This window comes from Mya arenaria, chromosome 9 (assembly GCF_026914265.1).
Source record: "Mya arenaria isolate MELC-2E11 chromosome 9, ASM2691426v1".
Taxonomy (NCBI): Eukaryota; Metazoa; Mollusca; class Bivalvia; order Myida; family Myidae; genus Mya; species Mya arenaria.
In genome coordinates this window covers 30,732,319-30,749,203 of record NC_069130.1, presented here as the reverse complement: position 1 = coordinate 30,749,203, position 16,885 = coordinate 30,732,319, and the positions used below count along the sequence as shown (strand labels likewise).

General features: G+C 35.0%; 2 long non-coding RNA genes across 2 annotated transcripts; one reads left to right on the top strand and one right to left on the bottom strand.

Annotated features, from left to right (window-relative positions):
* The first annotated feature begins 3,881 nt into the window (after positions 1-3,881).
* Positions 3,882-5,337, top strand: LOC128203582 (uncharacterized). Its single transcript, XR_008255982.1, has 2 exons — positions 3,882-3,992; positions 4,879-5,337. It is a non-coding gene; the product is annotated as an uncharacterized LOC128203582 (long non-coding RNA).
* Positions 5,338-6,375: 1,038 nt separating this feature from the next.
* Positions 6,376-7,716, bottom strand: LOC128203311 (uncharacterized). The gene is made up of 2 exons (XR_008255920.1): positions 7,612-7,716; positions 6,376-6,987 (listed from the first exon to the last, which is right to left on the bottom strand). It is a non-coding gene; the product is annotated as an uncharacterized LOC128203311 (long non-coding RNA).
* Positions 7,717-16,885: the final 9,169 nt, after the last annotated feature.

The following is a 16,885-nucleotide window of genomic DNA, read 5'->3' as shown; positions in this document are numbered from 1 at the left end:
GGTGTTACGTTGTATTGTTAGCTTTATGTTGTCAATTTGCCCAACATTGTTCCTGTTTTCACATTGCGAATAGTTACCGGTTATGCATTCGTCACAGTAGCACGAGAGGTCACGTACAGTCATTTGTGTACCACAAGTTGAAATTATTTGGTGTATTGTTCTCACACGACTCACAGGCTGGAAGTACTTTACCGTGTTCCTTGGTATTTCTTCGACGAATTTGAAGATGTAGTGCAGTGCGACATAGGAATATATACATACATTACAATATGCATGTATATTTAAAAGAAGATTATCACAACAAAACATTAAGAAATTCACAAGAGTATAAAACAAATTTAAAATATGATGGGTTATAAAATATATATTATTGTCACAGATTACTAGGGACATTATATAAATCCAATATATTACTGTAAAAATACTTGTACCTGTACCAAAGTGAAAAATACATGTAAATAATAAAGATATACATCTCAAGTTGTAAAATACCTTGCTTTGATTCTCCGTTCCTCAGCATCAATCGCCTTGCGTATTCGTCTTTGATGTCGTTCAGAGTAGCCCATGATGTTACTTGCATCTAATTTTATAAAAATGGAAATGCATGAAGCATATATGAAGCAACAGGTTCGTGGTAATTGAATGTACATATGTCCCGCGGACATGTAAGAATGCATTTAATAGGAGATTTAAATTGTATAGATGTTCGGTATAACTGTCCGTAATAAACTTTGAGACACACAATTCATTTTTATGTAGAATGTCCTTAAATCAGCGTTAATAATTCAGCCTCAACATGATAAAATGATTATTACGGATTTGCGAACAACATTAGCCAGCCAGCCAGTTCGAAAACGCGCGGTCTGTTTTGCAGTAGATTGGTTGTTTCAACACTATCATTCAAAGCCCTTGATCTTACGGTTAACATTTACCATAGCTATTTATATAAGGAAGTAACCAAATAGCCTGATTTTACTAATGTACATTTTTTTTTATATAAAATCAAACAATATTTTTATATAAAATGTACCTTTCACAATATGTTGTTGAAGTTTATGTTGTTTCTTTTTTGATAATTCTTGTTGATGTTTGCGTCTCAATTGCTTTTTCTGCTTGTGTTCTTTCCGAGTTACTCGCAAACGCCGGTGGTTTGTCGAAATCTGAAACAAATTATACAATGTTCCTTTTAGTGATTTAATCACGCACATAGATAACGATGCTATTTATATGATACGCCTACTGTTCGTATCCATAATTATTAAGACACGTTTTATTGACGCAGTGTGACGTTACGTTACTATCCCATAAAATTTGGGCAAATTCGAGCCAGTGCGACACAGTATTTGTTATGTTAAACACTCACTTTCTCAGTTTCTGTTGAAAACGGCTGATAATTGGCAATTTAATTCCTAAATAAATTTACAAAATTACGGTACAAAATCAAATAATATTCCTATTGAATGTTCATATGAAATATGACTTAAGATTTAGCTCTGCCTTCGTACATTGTCATTAATTTGAACGTTTTCGTACCGTTTTGCGACATGCGTTTGGAATTGTCATTCAATAGTTAGCGTTATGTTATACAAAATAAATATATCACGATAATCCTACTTAAAATTACAATCACAATATCTAATTTTTAAACTTATAACTTAACTGGTTAGATTACAAATACGCCAAGTTTATCCGTTTTTCGATATTCAAACGTCGCATAAATCTAGAGCGGACATTAAGGTGTGTTCACGATTTCAATATTGAAAATTATTTTGTTAATGCTTATCATAAAAAGGCGTAGATAATAAAATAATATTCAACCGTTTAGAGCATAACCATACAAACGACGTTAGCGGACATCTGTAAATTAGAAATAAAAACTATAATTGTTTGATTATAAAGATATTAAAGTACAAAAATAATTGTGGAATTTTCGACACAAATGTCTATTTTAGAGGTGTGCAAACGAACTTACCCATTGTCATACGTATATACTAGTTCTTCTGTATCAAATTCGTTAGCTCGTGCAGCCTATTTCAAATGTGACATCTTGGCATCTGTGCTTTTTACCCTGCTGGCAAATGCGACATGCGTGCGACCGCATCGAAAAAACAACCAGTAAGACCGGAAATGACGTCGGTAACGTCTGCTACAAAATTTTGTCGTTTGCATTTTCCCGCGTAAATATTGTAGAGGAATATAATGAAAAATGACCCTGTTGTTGTGACGCTGTGACACGTTAAAATTAGCGTCATACAAAACACTAAATATGTTTTGCATAATTTAAATCAAAATATATTTCTGGCAATGCATTGACACATTAAAGCGCATTTTTTGCTGTGTCCAATGGTATACAACATGCCAGGGTCCCAAAAATAACAACAAGTCTACAAGTATTACATTACAATACGGTTGTCTAATTTTGTCAGATGTATCACCAGTGAACGTTACGTCAATACAGAAAACGAGTCACTCAAGGATAGTGATTTTATGTCGGCCAAAATATGTTCTTACACATATCAAGGTATGAAGAAAATGCAAGATGCATCTGTTATACGAAAATGAATTCACAGTGCCCTAGAATGTGTTCATGATGATGTAAACACAATTGAAGTAGATTTGACATTCGAAGTTCAATTTCACCAATATGATATATTTTCAAGTTACGATTGTATTTTCCATGGTGTTTACGTATACAGTACAACTCCGTTGGTTCTAACTCGTTTGGCCCGAATTCCTCGTTGGCCCGAAGATGTTTCATTATACTAAAGGTTACCATTCCCGCTTGGCTCGAATTTCCCGAGGCTCGAGGTATTTTTGCCGGTCCGTATGAGTTCGAGCCAATGGGGTTCGACAGTACTAAAGAGTTTTATAAAAAAAATACAGTGATCAACGACAAAGCTTTCAAAATGAATAATTAAGAGTTTTCGTATCTTTTATAAAATGCGAAATCAATCAAGCTTCTATACGCTTAGTAAAACCCCTAAATACATTAGATTGATAAATACAACTAGATTCATATAAGGCAATACAGGTTTCATTTACATTCCAAACAAAACGATTGTCATAAGCGTACCATTTTGATTAACAGCTGCCACATGTTTAAAACAGTTTAATGTTACTCATTAAAGCTGCACTCTCACAGATTGAAAGTTTTGACAACTTTTTTAATGATTTTGTCTTGGAACGAGCTAATTTTTGCGAAAATCCATGAAAACCAGTTATATAAGACTGCAGACAAAAATTAGATCGCAGATTTTTATATCTAAGTTCAAAGTTGATGTTAGTAACGGTTTAAGCCATAAATCATTAATTTTCGAACGGAATATGAAAAACTAAAATTTAATCTTTTGTCAGCAATCTTTTATCATTAGTTTGCAGACATTTACGCCAAAATTTTCTCTTTCCAAGGAAAAAAAAAAAAAAGTTCTAGAAATGGTATAACTGTGAGAATGCAGCTGTTTTTAAAGACCAACAAGTTAGTTTATGTATAAGTTTATATTAATTTTAACTTGTCAATAATTATGTATAACACTTAATACTTCTTAATATCTTTCTTGGCTAAATTAAATACATTCTTCCATATCTTGACCCAAACCGCAGCAATTCCCTAGGCACGATAACATGAGAATTCTCGGTCAATTCAATTAGTGGTTAATGTGTAGCTGAAGTTGACTCTCGTGTAGAAATGAAAACTGGAAAAAATGGCTGGTATTTCTTGGCATGATAAAGAAGTGTAGCTTTTAAGCTTAATTTTAAAATTCTGAAATGTGTGAACGGGAATATGGGAACAGTTTCAGTATCGGTAAACTCACAAAACTGCAACATGTTTTACACATAAAAGCTTCAATCATCCTGAATATAATCCATTCGCCTTATTCCAGAAGCCCATAATGCTTTGCGACAAAGGTGACTTCCGGTTTATTTCCGCATTCAATTTCCTAGTTATCGATACGAGTGAAAGGAAGAGCATACTTGGCAAAATAGATCGATAGGTGAGTAAAACATGTTAGGAACATCAGGTTATACATTCTTCTATAAATATCTACCGCTTTTTGTAAATGTCAATGAAGTTTTTGACGTTTATACCCAACTTCAATACACATTTAAGTGGGTGGGGTAAAATAACAAATATTATGGTAAAGACTTTCATAGTAGTTCTCAAAGACTTCAAATACATATTGGTTGTTATAAAGTATGCATTCAATTGTGGTTTGTTGAGTTTGTTATTAAATTAAATGAATGATATGTTGCAATTAGTGTGAAATTGTTAAAATCTGCAACTTCAAAACAGTCAAGTAAATGAAGCTTAAATGTGATTAAGAAGGGCATTTAAATACTGACTGCTGTGCTGTATGTAAACAAATATGCAGGTCTTAAAATAACAGCTTATTAATATTGTACTAGTAAATTGTAACTATTTAAATATCTGACTGATATTAAAGCTGCACTCTCACATATTAAACATTTTGACAACTGTTGTTTTTTTGTCTTCGACTGCCAATTTATGCAAACGTGCAAGAAAACCAGTGATATAAGACTGCTGACAAAACATTGGATCGCGGATTTTCATTTTTAAGTAAATAAAATAATTTTTAATGCATTTTTTTTAAACCGTTAGAAACGCTTTTAAAATTAGCCATAAAATAATAATTTTTAAATGGAGATATGAAAATCGGTGATCTGATTTTTTTGTCAGCAGGCTTATATCACTGGTTTGCAGATATTTACGCAGAAATTGCCTCTTTCCAAGACAACAAATAAAAAAAGTTGTCAAAACGGTATATCTGTGAGAGTGCAGCTTTAACAGTTAAGAGTCTTTTGTATTTTTATTTTTTCTGGCTAAGTTGGACGATGATAAAACTATTTATTTTATTTCAGAGATGTCCATTCTGGATGTTTGATTCCGCCAAGTTGATGCTCAACAGGAGTAGGCAGTTGATACCATTGATCTGATAGCACCTGCTATATCAGTGGTTTTACAAGAAAAATTTGTGCAAAACACAAGAGACGGAATCGGTTCAAGAACAGAGATAAAATAAATTAAGTGTGTCAATATGAATGAAAACTTTCCCTGACTGCAAGGACTAAAGAAATGCACACAAGTGACATAAATTTAAATGTTTGGTACAAAAAGTAGACATGTAGAACTTAAAATTATGACACAGGATGTGAAACAACACTATAGCCGATAACAGTCCAACAAGAGATTTTTCAAAAAGAAGCAAGATTTGGTTTTTGAACCCTTGGCAAATGAACCTTTAAAGGGATTATTGCATACCAAGGACAATTTATTGTTTTTGAATTATATCAAATGTTATTATTAAATTGTAAAAAATACCGTTGTTATTAATATGATTGTCTATGATCTTTTTATTCCAATGACTGTGTAAACTCCCATGGTTAATATTAAAAAGACATAAAATCGAGTCAACGTTTGTGGGCAATAACTAGCCACCCGGTTAACTTAGTTTGTAGGAACACCGTGCTTTTTCTGGCAGCCCTTGCTTCGAGCTTTTTCCTATCATGATACTTTAGTATTGTTATAGTCAATAAGCCTAGGTGTCGTTAGCGCAGTACTGTAGGCCGAATATTTTCTTGGCCCAAATTCAAACAGCCTTGAGATTTAAATGAAACTTGGTACACATGCAAATTTCAAGAAACAATAGGCTCATGTCCAGCAAGATCATACATAATGTTTCAAGACTTGAATGATTCAATACATCTGCTCCTATGTATTTTAATTTTCATAGCTAAAATTGTTCATCATTGTAAATACAGTGCTCAAGTTTAAAGCTGCATTCTCAGACTGACCATTTTGACAAAAAATGTCTGAAAACCAGTGATATAAGATTGCTGATGGAAGATCATAAAACATTTTTACAGAATTATCTTGACCGTTTTGACAAAAAAAGTCTGAAAACCAGTGATAAAAGATTGCTGATAGAAGATCAGATAACATTTGTACGTATCTTTGTTTGAAAATGGATATATTTATGGTTAAAAAGCGTTTCTAACGCTTTAAGAAAATGGAGTCTTTTGACAGTGTTTCAAACAACTGAGATCTGTTATTTTGTGAATCATCTTATATGACTGACTGAATTGAAGGCAATGATATCAAAATCGGTTAATCTGTAAGATTGCAGTTTTAAAGGTGCATGTCCCTAAAGGTCAATTGGCAGGAGATCTCATCAAATTTAATGAAGAATCATACATTCAATGATGCAATTCAACTTATTCATTTTGATGAAAATCAGCATTTAAAGAAGTTACCATGAGCTCTGATTTTTTTGCTGTGTTTTTTTTTATGACAAATTTATCATTTCTGTAGAAAATGTCTGACACTATCATACAAATTGTAGCAAAAGAAACAAAAAATGGTTGTACAGAATTAATGTTTATTTAAATATCTATAAAAAGAGTTGTTCATATAATAAAACATTATGATGCACATTGTAAATGTAAAACATAACTAAAGTACAAGGACATAAAAAAATATTTAATTTTATATATTTATATGATTTTTGAATAATACTATTTCTTATGATAACAATAATAATAATAAGTGTTGAATACTAAGCACTTAACATATTATACATGTATGAATATCAATAACAGCAGTAAAAAAACAACAGTTAAACCAACAAAAGAGATCCAACAAGTACTAGCAATGGGAATCAAACCAATATGACCCAACAGTGATTCAAATAACACTAGTTGTCTATCACACATTCTGTCCAACAAGCAGTCCAAACAACACTGGTGGTCCAACCAACACTTCCAGTCCAACCATTTATAATTGTTCAACCAACACGTATGGTCCATCCAATATAGCGGCCCAGTAAGCAATAGATGCCAAACCAACAATAGCATGTCAGGTACTAGCTGTCCATCACGTTGCTACCAATCTAGCAGCCCAACCAATTGTAGTGATGTTCTTCATTGAAAGTAATGATCTCAGAAGGTAACATCAGCATATTTGAATCATATCTGTAAAGAAAGGAATGGAACATAAAAAGCATATTTTTATAAAAAAGTAAGTTACTCTCCGACTTATTTATGAATGGGTTTTAAGACAATCTGGAAACCGATTTAATTCCAGGCCTGGGGGTATGCGACTAGTCCGGTGGCCATCATAATATTTGAAAATAACAAATCATTCAGGAGACTACACAGGTGACAGCATGACATAATTACTCTATGTAAAATGTTTATTACATAGTAATAAAATACACACAGCAGTATAAATATCATAATTTATATTGATGATGATTTATTTATGTTCATTCATAAGACTATTAGTTATACCTGGTAATGTACATACAGATTCCTCATTAGATTATGACTGTCAGATAGTAAAACAGACTAATGTATTATTTGTGTTAATTTTCAAAACAAATGTTTTAGAATAGATGAGAATTTGTTGTTTATAATACTCCAATAAGAATAGTAACTGCAGTCTTTTCTGAACCATCTACCCCACCCACCAGAACTAACTGTCCAAGTAAACAGTCAAGCGATTTATAGCTCATGACATTCCAATAATATCACAATAATGTAATATAAACTCATTAAAATGACAAATCTAATAAAAATAAATAAATTATAACAAACCTGGAATGATAATTTGTCCGTATTTATCGCTGTTATTGTACTTCGTCATAACCCGGAAATAAACCGGAAGTCACCATGCCGCAAAGGATTATGGTCTATTGGAAAGTCGAGAATACATAATATTAATAATAAGCCACACATGTATTACAAAACAATATGTTCTGATGTTATAGAAGACAATTAATTTGTCCAAATTATCGCTTCAAATAAAATCTTAATCGGCAGGAATAGAATAAATAAAACCTATCTAAAATTCTTAATTTTAAATTGCGTATATTATATCTTCTGCATAGTCATTCTAAAATGCCGTCCAGGCTCTTTTTTTTAATGATGGGTAGCCTGGACGACGTTCCAGGCTACCCATCAAAAAAAAAAAGCCTGGACGGCATTTTAGAATGACTAATCTTCTGCAATTGGTTTCTACCGTACATGAAGCAGATGCCAGTCAAACCAGCTGACCGATAATCGATTGCATAATCATCGCCAAGATAAGGCGGGGCTTATCAGTTGCCCGGCGCTTTCCTCCATGATCTCCAACAATAATGAATTGACATGACGCAGACTGCCTGTCAGACTAGCCGCTTCAAATCAGACTGACCAAGCAGCGTCCAAACTGGGCGGGGCTTATAAGTAACCCGTTGCTATCAATCGATGTTACTCTAGAGTCCCGACAAAAGGAAAATAGGAAAGCAAAAAATTCTGATTTTTTTAATTTAAGCAAAGGAAACGCAAAATGAATGAATCCTCCAAATATATCGATTGTTTAATGTAAATTTTGATGTAAATAATATTCGTAAAAGTAGGAAATATCATTATGAGTACATGGAACCTATAAAGTGTGTACTAGTGACGTTATTTTGCGATGTTTTTATATTTTCAAATGTGTATCATTCTTGTGCATAAAATAAAGCATTTTGTTTGTTAAGATATACTTTTAAGGTATTGTTTTTTTAAGATTTAAGAAAAAAGAATAAATAAAATATGACTTAAGATTACAATAAGTATAAACATTTTTAAATACATGTATTCAATGTTTAAATACAAATCACCCGGTCGGTGGAATTACCGAAATCCCGAAAATCCCCTTAAATACCGAAAATCCCTTCCATTCTCTGAGGTATATAGCGTTTTCTTTAATACGCCCGGATTTACTACTTTATTGTGTTCGAATGTTGTATGCCGTAATTGTTGGAGGTTGGAGAGGGGTGGGGAAGCCTGGGGAGGGTGGGGGTGGGGGTCGTGGTGACTAAAACCCGGGACCCCCTTTCATTTTCAAAAGTTCGTACAAAAGAAGAGTATGCGAGGAGGTTCTTACGCCGTTCCTTCAAAACTGCATTGTGTTTTAGTGGGTTGTATGCTGTATATCTTGGTGGTTGGAGAGGGGTGGGGGAGTCGGAGTAGTTGGGGTGGGGCAGGGAGTGATTAAACCCCGGGAACCCCATTCATATTTCTAAGTACATACACAAGAGTATGCAGTATGGTTTAAAACTGTATTGTGTTTAAGTGGGTTGTATGTCGTGGTTGAGGTTGGTTGGAGAGTGGTGGGGGAGTCGGAGGAGGGGGTGGTGGCTACGAAGAAGTCTCAAATACTACTTTCACATATCTCATTTCAAATTGTAGAGGTAAGGGAGGGTAGGGTCGTACCTTACCGTATACAAAAAAGTATGCGAGGGTGTGTACGCCAATATTTAATACTTCATTTTGGTCGTCCTGTATGCCATAGTTGTGGAGGGGGGTGTGGAAGTCGGACGAGGGGGAAGGCTAAATCCCGGGAAGTCCTTTTAATTTCATATATGTTAATGTTTTAACGACTAGTTCAATATCACATTTTATTGTGTTTGATTGCTATTCGTATTTTAAGTATATCGTATATTGAATGTTTTAAAGGTGTATTATTTGTTATTGATATTTCCTGTAATAAATTATCCGTTTATTTCGTTGTAAAGCGCCTTTGAACGTGTGGTTAAAAATGGTGCTGTATAAGTTAATCGATAAATAATAATTGTGTATTGTGAACAAGTTGTGTGTCGAGAAAGGTGAATAATTGGTATCAAGCGGGAGTTGATTATATTCAAAGTCAAAGTCAAACACGGTTTATTCTCTCATACCATAAACATGGCAAATGAGGTCATATACAAAACATATATACATGGCGGCAGATATATAATGTAAATTTCTAACTACAATTCATATGATACCCAATACGAGTATCGGACGGTCATTCACATGAAGCCAGAAAACATTATAGTCAAATCACAATGAATAAGGTTGTATCAATACTAGAAATATTACCTTTGAATCATTTGTACATAAGAAAAAGAATATCTAACAATTGTGTGCCTAATTTATACAATTGTTCTTATGTGTATCATAACGATTTGTATGTGTCTCAACTGGTATGTGGAATCGCTTGGTATCTTTCATTGCACAATCTCGCGAAGAAAGAAATGCAAATTGTACAATGTCGACTACATTTACTGGGATGGATTATTCCATAATCATCGCTTTATGATAAAATATTTCTCTATATCGCATCAACAACAAATAAATAAAAATAGTTCAGGAAAAGTTCATGAAGAGTTCGACAACATGACATGTTACAGGCATATTTTCCTCGCGTTTCGCTTTCGAGTCTTTGAGGTACGCATGAAGTAACAACTGTACTTAAAAAATGAAGAAAGGGTGCTTATGTTTTCAGTTTATGTCCCCCTTTAGGGAAAGCTGAGACATATGCATTGACGTGACATTCAACAGTACTGCCAACAATGTCACACCATTATACCTATCTTTCTAGCCATGGGTTCTTTGTATGCTTTGATTGATAATTGACAGTCATTATACAACTGTTTTGTCAACTCAGTTTTACATCTTGTACATATGTTTTATTTATTTTGTTTTATACACTGAATGTTCAGGCTATCATATGTGTACCCTTGCGCGTTAGTGCTACATTGCTGCTGAAGAGAGCCATTACATAGCTCTCTTACGTGGACTTAAAACATTGCATTTCTGTATGATTACTAACCCATTAAAATGCTGGTGTGCCTTTATGTGAATAGTTCTAAAACGGGATATTAAGGTTTATAGAAAAATGTTTGTGAGCTAGATAGGTCTATATAACAAACAAGGTACAGTTCACGAGTACTGCCATAGTGGCAAGACGGTTGTTAATTACCTTTAATTCGAACATATCACTTTACGGTCATTCCCGTGAATGTTTCGGCAACCTAACTGTTTTCGCAGAATAGGATGATTATTTCAAAATAAGTATCGATTTCTTTCGGGATTAATTGATGAATATTTTTAACATTGCATAAGCAGTCCGTATTAAAATAATACGAAATGAAAGTCCATAAGGGAGGGAGGTTATTTTCAATTAAACCAATTTTTTATGATTTTTTGAAGATGCTGTTGCATTTCAATGTTCTCTGAAGCTGTAGTACGTAACAAATTAGGAATGTGTTGAAACTTCTTCAACTAAATGAGGGTAGGTTTTCGGTGGGGGTGGGGGATGGGCCATGACGAGAGTGCCTCCTCGTGGTGTGGCCTGGATATGGCACGGTGAATGAACAATCTGTTTTTCATCTTAATTAGAAAAAAATATATATATAATACAAATCTTTGGTCCAATTCAAGTCCACATTCATCCTGCCATAACTGAACGCTCTCATATGGTCGAAAATTAGCAATATCACTTCGCTTAAGATCATCCTCTTTCATATAATATACCACTTCGGGACATATGGCATTATAATAACCGCCTACTCAGCCCCCGAAGGTGAACAGACCTCGGCTTACGCCTCGGTCCATATACACCTTCGATGGGTAAATGGCCTGTCCTTATTATGTCATATGGCCCTCAGTGGTGTATTATATTAAATTTCTTTAATATCGTTAACACTTACGTGCAACGTACTCTTGAACTGCATTACACTAAGAAATAAATATTCAGACTTCCAATGTTTCTTTCATACACCGCGTACTCTTACTTGTTACCTCCGTGTAAATACAAGATTTAATTTCTGGTTCACAGGAGCATTCCGTTTTGAACCAGAACGCCATTGATTGGGGTTCAATACACATCGTATTATAGTCATCAGTGACAGCATGGTTCCAGGTACTGACCGCACGATAAGAATCTGTCACAGCGGGGTGTCATTACTGATAGATAACAGACATGGACCAATATCTCACAATGACATGTCCATATCGATATTGAGACGAGTATTGCATGTAAGTAATTAAACGGTATGCTTTACGATATAAAATATTAGATTATGCCTTTGTTCATTAATAACACTTTCCTATCATGACCAATGTTAATATGATGTTGATGATTCGTATTTAGGTGCAGTGATGGTATTTAAGTGAAATTGTACAATTTGCATTTCTTTCTTCGCGAGATTGTGCAATGAAACATACCAAGCGATTCCACATAACAGTTGAGACACATACAATTCGTTATGATACACATAAGGACAATTGTATAATCAACTCCCGCTTGATACCAGTTATTCACCTTTCTCGACACACAACTTGTTCACAATACACAATTAATTATTATTTATCGATTAACTTAAACAGCACCATTTCTATATACACGTTCAAAGGCGCTTTCAACAATATAAACTGGTAACTAATTACAAGCAATATCAATACAAAAGCTATTAAACAATCAATGTACGACATATTAAAAATCAGAAAATTAATAAAAAAATCTAATGTGATATCAATTGAATTACTAGTTTGAAGTTAAAACATTAAATATCAATATCTACGATAACAAAATAACTCCAGCCCATGTAAAGTACACAACTTCTGTGTATCTTTATTACCGTCTGCTGTCTTATCAGATCACACATCTAAGTGTCTTGCTGTGCGGTGTCATCCAATACAGTACAATTTTCATAAACGAAACTGAATGAATAAATCTTGTTATCATACTTCGTTGGTTTTGATTACGTTTAAGTCACCCCAACACCCCTCCACCGACTCCCCTTCCACTCTCTACAACCAACTATTGCATACAAGCGATGACACTAATAATAAGTAATTACTCCCGGCGTACAAACCACCTCGCACACTCGATGTAAAATGAAAGGGGGTCCCGGGTTTTAGTCACCACGACCCCCACCCCCACCCTCCCCAGGCTTCCCCACCCCTCTCCAACCTCCAACAATTACGGCATACAACATTCGAACACAATAAAGTAGTAAATCCGGGCGTATTAAAGAAAACGCTATTTACCTCAGAGAATGGAAGGGATTTTCGGTATTTACGGGGATTTTCGGGATTTCGGTAATTCCACCAACCCCAAATCACCTGATATCCAGAAAAGTGTACCTTACCGACTTCGTTTTTTGCGCAGTATCAAATAATCTAACCCCTATACCTGTTTCTAATTCAATGCGTATTGTATTAAAACGTTTAACATGACGTTATACGTAATATTATTATTGTTAATAAGAGCTTATATTGATAAAAACCGCTGATCAATACTATAACAGACATTGTGTATTTCCGTTGAATTCAAAATTCAACATGTTTTTTTTTCTGTTAAACTCCGAATAATAAAAATTATCAAATCATTATAGCACCGATTATAAATGAACTATAGTTAAATAGGTTATATAAGCTCATTTAGGGTGGTTATAGCGCACATAACGCAGGTACAATAAAAGCACGCACGTAAGAATGCGTAAAAACTCACCCCACAAACCATCCCACACTCAAGAACACGTGCGCACGCAGGCAGGTATGCGGACACGCTCGCGCGTGCGCGCACACACACACACGCATACACACACGCACACACACTCACACACACACACACACGCAAGCACACGCACGCACGCACGCATGTCCAGTAAGTTTAATGCTAGGGATATCTGTTATTGCTGTTGAACAAACTATCTAATTCCACACAAGACGGGCGCTGAATTACCAGCATTCTCAATCAACGGATGACTGAAATCTGGCGGCTATTTTAATGAGAGGCTTTCGAAATTTGCCGAATTATAATTTTTTGATAATACACATCAATAATCTTTCAATTCATTGGACTTTGCGTATGCAACAGTCAATTGTAACCACGTCCCCCAGGTCCGGGGGTATACCGGGGATAGCCGGGGAAATGGGCCGTGTTTTTAACTTTTTACCTTTCACGTGTCCCCGCAGTGCCGGGTGAATGCGGTGGTTTTGTCTTCGCGCAAAATATAGCGGGGAATGGGCCTTGCGCGGTTGCGGGGGCATTTAGATCGTCCCCGCGAGGTGGAGTTTTTACCCGGGGTTGGCTGGACCGTAAGTCAAATTCCCCGCTGTTCCCCGGACCAGGGGCCCGTGGTTACACTTGGCTGGTGCATTAAAATCATCCTAGTTTACCTAACTACGTCACTATCTGAGAAAAATGTAACAATATACAGACCTATAAAATACGCGATAATAGAGTTCAGTGTTTTGGATCTAGGTTTGATGTAGTTAAACGGTTGAGGAAGGGGGTGGGGGGGGGGGAATGTCAGTTATTAACGTTTAAAAAAAACGCTCATTTTTTAACAGAAAAAAATACTCATATTGTCAATATATAACGGGGTCAAAATTGAATGTTACATCGGCGTTAATTGAAAAAACACTTATATTTTAAAGTGAAATTCATATTTAAAATCAACATTTGATGTGTTTAACAAACACATCAATTTGGACTGATAAACCCTAACTTCTTACTAATTAATAAATTCATGCAAACTATCATTCATTGATAAGAAGGTACTTGTGTATTTAATAGCAGAAAGCCTAAAAATGATTTATTTTTGGTATATGCTGAGAGATTTACTATGATCTACTATCGTCTTATAAGGTAAAAAACGTGTTTAATGCACATTTCTTTCAAATTAAACACGGTTCCATACGAACCATTGATTTCGATATTATTTATTTATCCCCCCCACACACACACTCATCCACGCACTCACGCACGCACGCACGCACATACACACACATACACAAACACACGCACGCGCACGCACACGCGCACACACGCACACACACACACACACACACACACACACGAACACACACATACACATGCACACATGCCCATACGCAAGCCCATACATACTCACACATACACACACGCACACGAACATGCCCACACACTCATACACGCTATCCCATGCAGGCATGTGTGCACACACGCGTTCACAGCCATTGTACGCACGGCAAAGTGCAGGATAATGTAGCTATGTTGGCTTTTGTATCATGGGATTAAATGCATTGCCGAAACAGAATAATTCGGTATTGGCAAACGAATTATTGCGAAAGATTATTTTCTTTTTTAGGGTTTTTTTCGGCTTTGAAAACATGAAATTCAGGATTTTTCGTGATGAAAGAAAAAACTTTATCCATCATATAACGCTTTGATGCGTGAAATGGTATGGTGAAACTAAATTACCGCTAAGATGGCAAAATAAAATGTTTCGAATTTAAAGACGCGCTTTTTTTTTTACAAAAAACAACGGCAAACGTCGCGTTATTTCGTCTTAGCAAAGCGATAAAATTCGAGTGAAATTCTAGCAAGATTACGTTAAATAATTAGTGTTCTGTAACATAATATTTGCTTTAAAGTCATTAAACTTGGAATCATCCGAACGTTACACAGAGTTAAAGCCTTGTATCCAGCCCGTGTAAACATATCGGGGTGTTTTGCAAACGAACTATTGTGATGATTTTTTCCCCATTTTTTTCGGCTTTGAAAACATGAATTTCTGAATTTTCCGTGTTGTAAGAAAAGACAATATTCAGCAAACAACGTTTTGATGCGTGGTGTGGTAAGGGGAAACTACATTACAGCTTAAATGGCAAAATAAAGTGTTCTGAATTTGAAGACTTGTTTTTTTTTACACGGGAAACTTCGCACGATTTCGTCTTAGCAGAACGATAAAAATCGAGTGAAATTCTAGCAAGATTACGTTAAATAATTAGTGTTCTGTAATATTTTACATCTTATCTCTGCTTTAAAGTCATTAAACTTGGAATCATCCAATCTTTACACAGAGTTAAAGCCTTGTATCCAGCCCGTGTAAAAATATCGTTATACGCTTGAGGCTACTCCGGGCTGTCCCGGGCTGCCAGAAAACTAAAGTCGAAAAGTGGAGTAAAGTGATGTTTTTAGTTCACACAAAAAATAGTGTAAATGTTTTTAAATTATTCATTTGAGTATTTTTGCGTCAATCAAAGGGGTGTTTTGCAAACGAACTATTGTGAATGATTTTTTTTTTCATTTTTTTCGGCTTTGAAAACATGAATTTCTGAATTTTCCGTGTTGTTAAGTCTTTAAACTTGTTATCATTCAAACGTTTCGTATACTAGAAGCCATGTATCAAGCCCGAGTAAAAACTCCATAAAACGCCCGGGGCTTCCTGGGGCTGCTCGGGGCTGCCAAAAAACTAAAGTAGAAAAGTGGAGTAAAGTGATGTTTTTAGTTCCCACTCATAAAATAGTGTAAATGTTGAAAAAGTATTCATTTTAGTATTTTGCGCCATTTAAAGTGTATTTTGCAAACGAACTTTTGTGAATGATTTTTTTCATATTTTTTCCGGCTTTGAAAACATGAATTTCTGAATTTTCCGTGTTGTTAAGTCATTACACTCGTTATCACTCGAACGTATCATATACTAGAAGCCATGAATCCAGCCCGTGTGAAAATACCATAAAACGCCCGGGGCTGCCTGGGGCTGCCCGGGGCTGCTCGGGGCTGCCAGAAAACTAAAGTCGAATAGTGGAGTAAAGTGTGATGTTTTTAGTTCCCACTCAACGAATAGTGTAAATGTTGAAAAAGTATTCATTTTAGTATTTTGCGTCATTTAAAGAGTATTTTGCAAACGAATTATTGTGAATGATTTTTTCATTTTTTTTTCGGCTTTGAAAACATGAATTTCTGAATTTTCCGTGTTGTTAAGTCATTAAACTTGTTATCATTCGAACGTATCATATACTAGAAGCCATGTACCCAGCCCGAGTAAAAATACACTAAAACGCCTGGGGCTGCCCGGGGCTGTCAGAAGCGTGAAATCGAAAAGTCGAGTAAAGTGATTTCCTTAGTTCACAAAAAGGGAATAGTGTCAATGTTTTTAAATTATTCATTTGAGTTTTTTTGCTTCATTTCAAGGTGTGTTTTGCAAACCAAAAATTGTGAGGGATTTTTTTTCAATTTGTTTATGTTTTTTAAACTGAAAACCGACGGGAAACTTCACACGAGTTCGTCTTAGCATAGCTGCTA